The 12,940-nt window shown below is 34.7% G+C and overlaps 1 protein-coding gene across 1 annotated transcript in view; it reads left to right on the forward strand.

Moving 5' to 3' along the window:
- Positions 1-12,940, forward strand: part of LOC134374607 (protein MFI) — a 47,817-nt gene that overhangs the window by 593 nt on the left and 34,284 nt on the right. The window lies entirely within an intron of this gene.

Here is a 12,940-nt window from a genome sequence, read left to right on the forward strand (position 1 = left end):
AGCAGTACTCTGTGCCTGATAACTTTGTGTGAAGTGGTATAGCTCTGTTTCTAGCACACAAGACAACCTTTGTATCAGTTAACTAAATTTTGCAAAATAGCTTCCATTATTTGCCTCTTTTGACTCTACTAAAGCCATAAAACCTATGCTGGGACATACATTGATTTTCAACACTAAAATAATAATTTTCTTTTAAAACCTACTCTTTCTTTGTTGGTTCCATTAACATACTCATTATCCAGGCTTATGCTTTTCTGTCATTTGTGACTTCTTTTCTCCCATGTCCCCAGCCAGACATCTTTGAATAACTGTTTTATATTCTTGGCACTATGCTGGACATTTTATAATACACTTACCTTTAAGAGAGCTTCAGTAGAGAAGCCATGTATATAAATAAAGATGTGTGTGTGTGTGTGTGTGTGTGTGTGTGTGTGTGTGTGTGTGTGTGTGTGTGTGTGTGTGTGTGTGTGTGTGTACTGGTAGACTGAGCACACATTTTCACCTTCTATCCCTCTAGGACCCCATTGAAATGACAATATATAGAAGGTTAATCCATAACAGAGAGGAGGGTGTTCATGAGCCGAGAAGAAATTTTATCAATTTTCTGGAAAACTGAACCTCCATGATAGCATCCTGTTGGACAAAACTGTGTAGAAGCACTTGCCTAGACGCACTTCAGGGGGCTACAGTGAGGACACTGGTTTGTCATCAGAACCCCTAAAAAGATATGAATTTGGAGTTAGCAATTTAAAAGGGCTGGAAGGATAAGGACAGAAGACAAGGTGTTAATTGAAGGCCTGTACATGGAACAGCTGTGCCATTTGTCTCCACTGTCACTTCCAGACCCAGAGCTGCTGGTAGAAGGATATTTACCACTAGTCAAAATCTGCTGGTAGATTAACATATACTGTTAGGAAAAACAAAACAAAACAAAACAAAACACCCCCCCCCCCTAAAATAAAACCCAAAAAACCGCCACCAAACCCTGAAGGCTTATCTCTTTTTAAAAAAGAAAAGTCAAATAGGCTGTCTGGTTAGCTCAGTTGTTTAGAGGATGGTGTTATAACACCAAGGTCAAGGGTTCAGATCCCTGTACAGGCCAGGTGCCAAAAGAAAAAAAATCAGATGAACTATTTGGGAAAGCTAGTTCTAGCATGGCTTTGGCACTCCACAGTAAAATCCATTTAATTTTAATATTCAAGGGACACCCTGCTTAATAGCTGGCTACCTGGACATACCCCTTAAAGAAAGCCTGCTGGTTGACTTGTTACACTTATGTCACAAAGCTCCCAGGCAATCTTCCCACTCATGAGTGAGAACACTGGGGAAACAGGAGACTGACACAAAAGCACATACTAGCTCCCTAGAAAAATTGACACAGATCTACTTTCTTAAGTATTAATTGACAACCAAGGTTCACCAAGGAAAACCAGTGATATAAAAACAAAAAGAAAAAGAAAGGAAAAAAAAACCTGAGGGAAATAAAAATAATAATCAATTTAAATTAGATCAAGATGTTGAATAACTCTAAGAGCGTTATATTTTGGGGGAAAATGGTACCAGAGGCTAGATCTCAAAAAAAGGTTAGAATCTCTAAAAAAAGAGCTAACCATGAAAGTCATGGTTCAAATATAAGGGAGATTAAAATTGTTCTAAGATGTGAAGAGAATATAGTACGTTTGATCTTGATTCCAGATACATTCTATTTCAAGTGGCCCAGAAGGTGACTTCTAAAAAAGGATCCATAGTTTTAGCACATTACTTGGCCCTATAACTGAATTATTTGCATAGTCATGGTAATGTAAATGAAGGGACTTAAAAAATCATTTAAAATATTTTTATCAAAGTAATATGTGTATTTCTTTAATAGGTAAGATAATATCGAATATTATAATAAAAAGCAAATCTTTTACCCAATTCCACTCTTCACCCTCATATTCTAAAGGCAGCCAGCCACTTTTAACTATTTTTTGTTGTCGATCTTCTAGTACTTACTTCCATGCTTCTAAATAATATGCTTGTACAAGTACAATTATTTTTTTATCAACTTCAGAAGCTATCTGTTGGCTTCCTGCAAAGATAATTGAAAATTTGTTACTTATCCTCCTTAACCCTGCTAATATCTCTCTTCCCAGTATGATAATGTCATTATTTTTAGTTCTTCCATTTGTTACCCTTTGCTTTAAAGCATATCTAAGCCTTCATCTCTTGTTCCATCAGGCTGACGTAGGATCACTCAACTCCCCTTTATATATGATGAGGATATAAATATCCCTACCCTTTTCTTCACCTGTCCTCTCGATCTTCAAACCTCTAAATTCCATCACCTGTGCTATTATGCAGTAAATACTCACTTGGAGAAGTACTTCATATATCCTGAATGCAAGTCCTTTATTGAATGTATGTATTGCAAATATCTTCTCCCAGGCTGGCCTCATTGCTCTCTTAAAGGTGTTTTTTGATAAAGAGAAGTACATTTAATTTTAATAAAGTCCAATTTGTTTCTTTTTCTTTATGGTTAGTACTTACTGTGTACTGTTGAGAAATTTATGTAACCAAATTCAGACGATATTTTCCTTATGTTCTTCCTAGAGGTTTAATTGCTTTAGTTTCAGATTGAAATCTAGTATCCATTTCAATTTAATTTTTGTGTATGTTGAGAAGTATGAACAAAGTTCATTTTTTTCTTTGTGGATCTCCAACTGATCAAGTACCTTTGTTGAAAACATCATCCTTTTCACAATAAATTGCAGAGGTGTCATTGTTTAAATCATGTAATCATATATGTGAAGTGTTTTTATAGTCTCTGTTCTGTTGCATTGATGTATTTTGTCTATATTGTCTATATTACTTCCTATATAGTAAGTGTGGACATATGATAGTATAGTCCTCCAACTTTGTTCTTCAGTATTATCATAGCTATTCTAAGGTTTTTCCATTTCACATGAATATTAAAATCAACTTATCAATTTTTACAATTTTTTGAGATTGTAATTGGGATTACATTGAATTAGATCAATTTAGGGAGAACTGACATCTTGCTATATTGAATTTTCATGAACATGATATACTTTCTTTAGATTTTTAATTTCTCTACAAAATGTTTTGTAGTTTGCAGTGTAGAAGTCTTACATATCTTTCATTTGATTTCTAGGTATTTGACTTTTTTTTTTTTTTTTTTTTTTTTTTTGGTATTTGACTTTTTTTGATACTACTGTAAGTGATATTATTTTTTAGATTTTATTTTCTAATTATTTATTTCAAATGTGTAGGAATGTAATTTAATTTTATATTCTGATTTAGTATCAATTTATTCCTTCTAATTTTTTTAATAGATTCCTTTGGATTGTCTACTTAACCAAGTTGTCATTGAATGATGACAGTTTTATTTTTCCTTTGTAAACTTTATACCTTTCATATTTTTCTTGCTTTATTAGACTGACTAGATCCTCCAGCACAATGTTGAATAAAAATGGTAATAATGTACATTCTTATCTTTTTCCTGAACATAGCAAGAGGCATGTAATGTTTCACCATTGGCTAAGGTGTTACCTATAGTTTTTTGTAGAAACTCATCATCAGCTTGAGAAAGTTAATCTTATTTCTGGTTTGCTGAGATTTTTTTTATTATGAAAATTGTGGGTGTTGAATTTTATCAAATGTTTTTGCTGCATCTGCTAGATGATCATTTGGTCTTCTTCTTCATTCTCTTTGTATGGAAAATTACGTTGATTGATATTCAAATGTTGAACAAACTTTCATTGCTTGAATAAACTCCACTTTACCATCATGTGTTACCATTTTGATATATCCTGGATTTGATCTGCTAAACTTTTGTTTGGGATTTTTGCCTAATTGTTTATGGATGTAATTTTTCCCTCCTTTTTTTTTTTTGTAATGTCCTTGACAGGTTTTGATATCAAGGTTATGTTGGCCTCATAAAAGGAGTTAGGAAATATTTCTTCTTTTTCATTATCTGCAAGAATTTGTATGATTGGTATTATTTCTTCTATAAATGTTTGGAAGAATATATTAGCAAAGCCATCCAAACTAGGAGTTTTCTTTGTGGAAGGGTTTTAAACTATAGATCCCATTTCTCTAATAATGTAGGAAGATTCAGGTGTGTAGTTCTTCTTGTGCCCATTTTGGTAAATTACTTTTTCAAGGAATTTGTCTGTTTCATCTAAATTGTCAAATTTATTGGCATAAAATTGTTTACAATTTTCCCTCTTTATCCTTTTAATGTCTATAAGATCTATAATGGTATTGCTAATATGTGTTTTCTCTCCATTTGTCTACATATATCTTACTAGGGGGTTATCAATTTTATTAATCTTTTTTAAAAGCTGCCCTTTGGCTTTGTTGGCTTTCTCTATTTTGCTTCTAGTTTCTATTTCATTGATTTCCAATCTTTATTGTTTTTTCCTTCAACTTTTTGGGGGGTATGATTTTCCGGTTTTTTTCAAACTTCTTGAGGTGGAAAACTAGATCTTAGATTTTCAATTTTATTATTTTATAATATATGCATTTAAAGCTATTAAGTTCCCTCTGAACATTCCTTTAAAGTTACCCACAGGTTTTGATATTTATTACCTTTTAGTTAAAAATATTTTAAAATTTCCACTGTGATTTTTTTGACCCATGGTTTATTTATAACTATGTTGTTTAATTATCAAATATTTAGGAGTTTTCAATTATTTTTGTTATTGCTTTCTGGTTTAATTTTACTGAGGCCAGAGTATATACTTTGTATGATTTTAATAATTTGAAATTTGTTGAAACCTGCTTTATGGCCCAGAAACTTTTTTAGTTTCCACATGTAAGTGAGATCATGTGGTATTTGTCTTCCTGTGCCTGGCTTATTTTACTTAACATAATGTCCTCCAGGTTCATCCATGTTGTTGCAATGATAGAATTTCTTTCTTTTGTAAGGCTGAATAGTATTCCATTGTGTATATATTCCACATTTACTTTATCTATTCATCTGTTGATGTACACCTAGGTTGATTTCATATCTTGGCTGTTGTGAATGATGCTGCAATGAGCATGAGAATATAAATATCTCTTTGACATACTGATTTTATTTTCTTTGGATATACACCCAGTAGTGGGATTGCTGCATTATATAGTTCTGTTTTTAGTTTTTGAGGAAACTTCATTCTGTTTTCCATAGTGGCTGTGCTAATTTACATTCCCATCAACAGTGGGCAAGGTTTCCCTTTTCTCTACATCCTTGCCAACATGCACATATCTTTTGTCTTTTGATAATAGCCATTTTAACAGGTCTGATATCTCATTATGGTTTTAATTTGCATTTTTCTGATGATTAGTGATGTTGGCCAATTTTTATATCCTGTTGGCCATTTGTATGTCTTCTTTTGAGAAATGTCTATTGAAGTCCTTTGCCCATTTTTTAATCAGGTTCTTGGGTTTTTGCTATTGAGTTGAGTTCCTTATATATTTTGGATATCAACCCCTTATCTGATATATGATTTCTAAATAATTTCTCCAATTTCATAGGTATTTTCTTCATTTTGTTGATTATTTCCTTGTCTGTGCAGAAGCTTTTTAATTTAATGTAATCTCATTTGTCTATTTCTGCTTTTGTCACCTGTGTTTTGGGGTCATATCCAAAAAATCATTGTTCAGACCAGTGTCATGGAGATTTTCCCCCATGTTTTCTTCCACTAGTTTTACAGTTTCAGGTCTTACATTTAACTCTTTAATGTATTTTGAGTTGAATTTTGTATGTAGTGTGAGATAAGGGTCTAATTAAACTTTACTAGTTATTTAATTATTTAGTTATTTACTAGTTATCTAAGTTTTTTTGGTGGAGTGTTTAGGGTTCTGTATATATAAAATCATGTTGTCTGCAAAAAGAGACAATGTAACTTCTTCCTTTCCAGTGTGGATATCTTTTATTTCTTCCTTTGTCTAATCTCTCTGGCTAAGACTTCCAATGCTATGTTGAATAGAAGTGGTGAGAGTGGGCATCCTTGTCTTGTTCCTGATCTTAGAGGAAAAGCTTTCAACTGTTCACTGTCGAGTATTATTCAGCTGTGGGCTTGTCATATGTGACTTTTAAAGGGAAATCTTTAGACAAACAAAAATGGAAACACAGTATAATAAAATTTATGGGATGCAGCAAAAGCAGTCCTATCAAAAACTGTATGCAAGGGCTGGCCTGTGGCTCACTCGGGAGAGTGTGGTGCTGATAACACCAAGGCCACGGGTTCAGATCCTATATAGGGATGGCTGGTTAGCTCACTGGCTGAGCGTGGTGCTGACAACACCAAGCCAAGGGTTGAGATCCCCTTACCCGTCATCTTTAAAAACAAACAAACAAACAAACAAACAAAAACCTGTATACAATATGTGATACTCAAATCAGGGTAATTAGTATATTCAACATTATACAATGTAATTGTTTTTTGTGGCCCTTTACCAATTCTTCCCTTACCTCCAACCCTTCTCTTCTCCCTATCCCACCCCTGGTAACCTCAGTTCTGTTCTCTCCTTTTGAAAGTTCAGTGTATTATTGTGATTGTTGTATCTTTCTTTCTTCCTTTCTTTTATTTATTTTTTAGCTCCCACTTATGAGTGAGGTCATGCACTATTTCTTTCTGTGCCTAGCTTACTTCACTTAACATAATTTTCTCTAAATTCATCCATGTTGCTGCAAGTGGCAGAATTTCATTCTTTTTTATGGCAGAATAGTATTCCATTGCATAGATATAGCACATTTACCTTATTCAGTCATCTGTCAATGGACATTTAGGTTGGTTCCAACTCTTGGCTATTATAAATAGAGCTTTGGTAAACATGGGAGTGCAGGTATCTCTTCAATATGATGATTTCCATTTCTTTCGGTTTATACCCAGCAGTGGAATTTCTGGACCAAATGGCAGTTCTGTCTGTAGTTGTTTGAAGAAACTGTACCATTTTCCATAATGGCACCAATTTACAGTCCCACCAACAGTGTAGCAGGGTTCCCCTTTCTCTGCATCCTCGCTAGCATTTGTTATTCTCTGTCTTTTTGATAATAGCCAGTCTAAATGGGTGAGATGATATGTCAGTGTGGTTTTGATTTGCATTTCCTAGATGCTGAGTGATGCTGAGCATTTTTTCATGTGTCTGTTGGTCATTTGTATATCTTCCTTTGAGAAATGCCTATTCAGCTCCTTTGCCCATGTTTTAGTTGGATTATTTGTTTTTTATTATTAAGTTGTTTGAGTTCCTTGAATATTCTGGATATTAATCCTTTGTTGGATGCATAGTTTGCAAATATTTTCTCCTACTCTGTAGGTTGTCTTTTCATTCTGTTGTTTCTTTTGCTGTGCAGAAGCTTTTTAGTTTGATATAATCCCATTTGTTTATTTTTCCTTTGGTTGCCTGTGCTTTTGGGATCATATTCATAAAGTCTTTGCCCAGTCCTACTTCCTGAAGTATTTCTCCTTTGTTTTCTTTCAGGAGTTTTATACTTTCAGGATGTATATTTAAGTCTTTAATCCATTTTGAGTTGATTTTGGTATATGGCGAGAGGAACAAGTCTATTTTCATTCTTCTACATATAAATGTCCACCATATGATTGCCTCAGTACACACAGAAGCATTTGAAAAAATTCAACATCACTTCATGATAAGGAGTCTCAGCAAATTAGGGTAGAAGGAAAGTATCTCAACACAAAAGAAGCCATATAAGACAAACCCACTGCCAATATCATCCTGAAGGAGGAAAAGCTTTAAGAAAGGAACAAGACAAGGATGTGTACTCTCACCACTCCTAATTAACATAGTATTGGAAGTACTAGCCAGAGAAGTCAGGCAAGAGAAAAAAAATAAAGGGCATCCAGACTGGAAAAGATGAAATCAAATTGTCCCTGTTCGCAGATGACATGACCCTATATATAGACAAGCTAAGGATCCAACTGAGATGGCTTGAACAACTGGGAACGGCTGGGACAGCTCAATGGGGGCCCTACATCAGAAACCTCAATTCTATTGAAGAGGCAGTCTTTTCCCCAACGTATGTTCTTGGTGTGTTTGTCAAAGATCAGATGCTACAAAAAAAACTCTTAAGAGTTTATAAACAATTTCAGTAAAGTTGCAGGATACAAAATCACACAAAAATCAGTAGAGTTTTTATACTCCAATGAACAGCAGAAAAAGAAATCAAGAAAGCAAGTCCATTTACAATAGTCACCAAAAAGCCCCAAAATACCTAGGAATCAATTTAACCAAAGAGGTGAAAGAACTTTACAACAAGAACTACAAATCACTGTTGAAAGAAATTAAAGAGGAAACAAAAAATGGACAGACATTCCATGTTCTTGGATTGGAAGAATTAACATTGTGAAAATATCCATACTACCCAAAGCAGTCTACAGATTCAAAGCAATCCTCATCGAAATACCAATGACATTCTTCACAGAAATAGAAAAAACAATCCTAACATTCATGTGGAACAACAAAAGCCCTGAACAGCCAAAGCTACCCTGAGCAAAAAAATGATAAAGCCAGAAACATAACACTACCTGAATTCAAATTATACTACAAAGCTTTAGTAAGCGAAACAGCATGGTGCTGGCATAAAAACAGACACTCAGACCAATGGAACATAATAGAGAACCGAGAAATTCACCCTTGTACAACCAACTGATCTTTGACAAAGGTAACAAGAACATATGTTGGGGAAAAGACTGCCTCTTCAGTAGAGTTGAGGTTTCTGAAATAGGGCTCCCATTGAGCTATCCCAGCCATTCCCAGTTGTTCAAGCCATCTCTGCTGAATCCTCAGTCATCCTGGAAGTAAGACAAGACTTACCTACTATGCCCTATAAGAATTCATAATCCATAATTGTGAGTGTGATTAAATGGAGGTTATTTGACACCACTAAGTTTTGGGGTAGCTTGCTACACAGCAATAAATAACTAGACCAGTTACACATTCTTTTACTGGGTTACCCTAGAGTTTACAATATTTATTCTTGAATAATAGTGTCCACCTTAAGTTAGTACTTCTACCCTTTCCCGACAATGCAAGAATCTCATAACAGGCTAACTCCCTTTGTTCCCTTTCTCCTTTGCGGTGTTGTTGTCAGATATTTCACTTACACTATGAAATAACAGAAGGCATTACTATTCTTGTTTTAAACAGTAGATGTTGACTTCTTTTATTGTGGTAAAATATACATAACATAAAATTACCATTTTAATCATTTTTAGGTATGTAATTGAGTGACATTAAGTGCATTCATCATGTTGTACACCCATCACCAATATCAGTTTCCAGAACTTTTTAATCATTCCTAAAAGAAGCTCTGTACCCCTTAAATAATAACTGCCTACACCCAGACCCTGATAACCTCTATTCTAATTTCTGTCTCTATGAATTTCCCTATTTTAGGTACCTTGTATAATTGGATTTGTCTTTTTGTGTCTGGCTTATTTCATTTAACATAAAGTTTTCAAGGTTCGTCCAATTTATAGCCTGTATCAGAATTTCCTTCTTTCTTAGGGGTGGATAATATTCCATTGTATGTATATATCACATTTTGTTTATTCATTCATCTGTTAATGGACATTTGGATTGTTTCTACCTTTCGGCTATTGTTAATAATGCTGCTATGAAAATTGGTGTGCAAATGTCTCTTTGAGTCATTGTTTTCAGTTCTTTTGGGTATATATCTAAAAGTAGAATTGCTGGATCATATTATAATTCTATGTTTAACTTTGTGAGGAACTGCCAAACAATTTTCCATAGTGGCTGTATTTGTCCTTTTGTGTTACTATAACAGGATACGTGAAACTGGTTAATTTATAAAGAATAGAGGTTTATTTGACTTACAATTCTGGAACAGCGGCATTTGGCACAGACCTCAGGTTGCTTCTACTCATGGCGGAAAGTGGCAGACAGCCGACGGGTACAAGCAGATCACATGGTGAGAGGAAGCAAGAGAGAGAAGGAGAGGTGCCAGGGTCTTTTAAACAACCAGCTCTTGCGGGACCTAACAGAGCGAGACCTCACTAATTACTCCCCCCACCTAGGGAGAGCATTAATCCATTCATGAGGGAACCCCCGTGATTCAAACTGCCACACTGGGAATCAAATTTCCATATGAGTTCTGGGAGTACAGTACATCCAAACTCTATCTGTGGCTATGCCATTTTATATTCCCACCAGCAATGCACAAGTTTTCCAATTCTCTATACCCCTGCCAATGCTTGTTATATTTTAATTTTTTGATAACCACCATCCTAATGGATGTTAAGTGGTATCTCATTGTGGTTTTGATTTTAATTTCCCTAAGGACTGCTGATATTGAGCATCTTTTCACGTACTTACTCACCATTTGTAAGTCTTCTTTGGAGAAATGTGTATTCAAGACCTTTGCTCATTTTTGAATTGAGTTGTTTGTTTTGTTTTTGTTGTCATTGTTGTTGTTGAGATAGTAGTTCTTTACATGTTTTGGATATTAATTCCTTACCAAATATCTCCTTAAATATTTTTTTTCCCATTCTGGGGATTGCCTTTTCACTCTCTTGACAGTATCCTTTGATGCACAAAAGTTTTTAATTTTGAGGTAGTCCAGGTTATATTTTTGTTTCTTGTGTTGCTTGTGCTTTTGGTATCATATCCAAGAAATCATTGCCAAATCCAATGTCATGGAGCTTTTCCCTTATATTTTCTTCTAAGAGTTTTATGATTTTAACTCTTATGTTTAGGTCTTTGATCCAGTTTGAATTAATGTTTGTATACTATGTGAGTTAATGGCCTAATTTCAGTCTTTTGTATGTGGATATATAGTTTTCACAGCACGATTAATTGAAAATACTGCTCTTCCTCCCCTCCCCCCCCCCATTGAATGGTTTTAGTACCGTCATTGAAACTCAACTGGTTATATATGTAAGAATTTATTTTTGGGTGCTCTGTTCTATTTCATTGATCTATATGTCTGTCCTTCTTATGATACCAAACTGTTTTGATTATTGTAGCTTTGTAGTAAGTTTTAAAATCAGGAAGTGACTCTTCCAACTCATACTTTTTCACTTTTTAAATTCTTTTTCAAAATTGTTTTGACTATTCAGGAATTCTTGAAATTCCACATGAATTTTAGAATGGAATTTTATTTATGCCAAAAATGCCATTGGGATTTTGGATAGGGATTGCATTTAATCTGTAGTATTGCATTGAATCTGCTTTGGGTAATATTGTCACTCCAACAATATTAAGCCTTCTGATCCATGATGTATTTTGATTTATTTATGTCTTCTTTAATTTTAGTATTCACTTTTATTTATCCAGATATTTACCCTTTCCAGGACTCTTCCTTCTTTGCTGCAGTTCTGTGCTTCCCTGTGGTATTAATTTCCTGCCAATTCAAGAATTCCCTGGAGTATTCCTTGGTGTATTTCTTAAAGGACAGGCCTTCTATGAAAAATTACATTTTTATTTCACTCTTATTTTCAAAGAATATTATCATCTTTCATAGAAAGATAGGTTGGCACGTTGTTGGGTTTTCTTCCCTGCAGTACCTTAAAGATGGCATTCCATTCTATTCTGGCTTCCATAGTTTCTAATAAAAGTCAGGAATAAGTTTTACTCTTTCTCCCCTGAAAGTAATGTATTTTTAATTCTCTGGCTGCTTTTAAATTACCTTTGTCTTTTGTTTTCAGCAGTTTTGACTATAATATGCCTACATGTCATTTTCTTTGTATTTGTCCTGCTTGATCAAATTGACAGTAGAATAATCCAGCAGAGTTCACCCACTGTCACCTTGGAATCCATACACACCTCTTTTAACCATATTTAACTTCCAAATAAAGTCAGTATTAAAATCAGGCTCCCACCAAACATGATGCAGTTATTCCTCATATAGGCCAAAATATATGTACTCCTTTCCCAGAAGTAACTTTATCCATCTTCCAGTCATTTTTATTCTTCTTATTGGTGAGCCATACTCTGCCTTTGACATCTTGTAACTTAAATACTAGATATAATGTTAAGCACTTGTAAAATCGCCACAAACTTGGTGCTTTGAACAACAAAAATTTATTATCTTATGGTTCTGGAGATCAGAAGTCTAAAATGGGTTTCTTTGGGCTAAAATCAAGGTGTCAGCATGGCTGTGTTCTTTCTGCAGGTTCTAGGGAAGAATTTGTTTTTGGACCTTTTCCCACTTTTCCCACTTCTCCAAGTTGCCCATATCATGGCCCCTTTCTATCTTCAAAGCTGGCAGTGATCTGTCAAGTCTTTCTCACATCCCATCACTCTGCCACTACCTCCCTTTTATATGGACCCTTGTGATTACCTTGGTCCCATCAGGATAATCTCCCTATGTCAAAGTCAGCTGAATGGCAACCTTAGTCCTATCTGCAATCTTAATTCCTCCTTTCCATGTAACATAGCATATTTACAGATTACAGGGATTAGGTGTGAACATCTTTGGGGAGACCATTATTCAGCCTCCCACACCATTATCAACACAGTAACACACATATATTAATATACATATTAACTACATTTAGGGAGAAAAGAAAGAAAAAGAATTGGTTAATTGTATATAGATATGTAGGATAAATATTCAAAAATACTACTTGTTTCTGCAGCTAATTATGGGGTTGTAGCTGGTATGGTATTTCTAACTTTGTTCCTCCACTAGCCAATCCATTTTTTTTTTTTTCAGCAAACACCTTGCCTGGGTGGTGACCCAAACCTTCATTTCTGTTTTCTTTTCTTTTCTTTCTTTTTTTTTTTTTAGAGATGACTGGTAAGGGGATCTCAACCCTTGACTTGGTGTTGTCAGCACTATGCTCTCCAAAGTGAGCTAACCAGCCATCCCTACATAGGGATTTGAATTCTTTATCAGCACCACACTCTCCCAAGTGAGCCACGGACTGGCCCCAAACCTTCATTTCTGAAGGGTCTAGGCCTTTAGCAA

Source organism: Cynocephalus volans, chromosome 4 (assembly GCF_027409185.1).
Source record: "Cynocephalus volans isolate mCynVol1 chromosome 4, mCynVol1.pri, whole genome shotgun sequence".
Classification (NCBI taxonomy): Eukaryota; Metazoa; Chordata; class Mammalia; order Dermoptera; family Cynocephalidae; genus Cynocephalus; species Cynocephalus volans.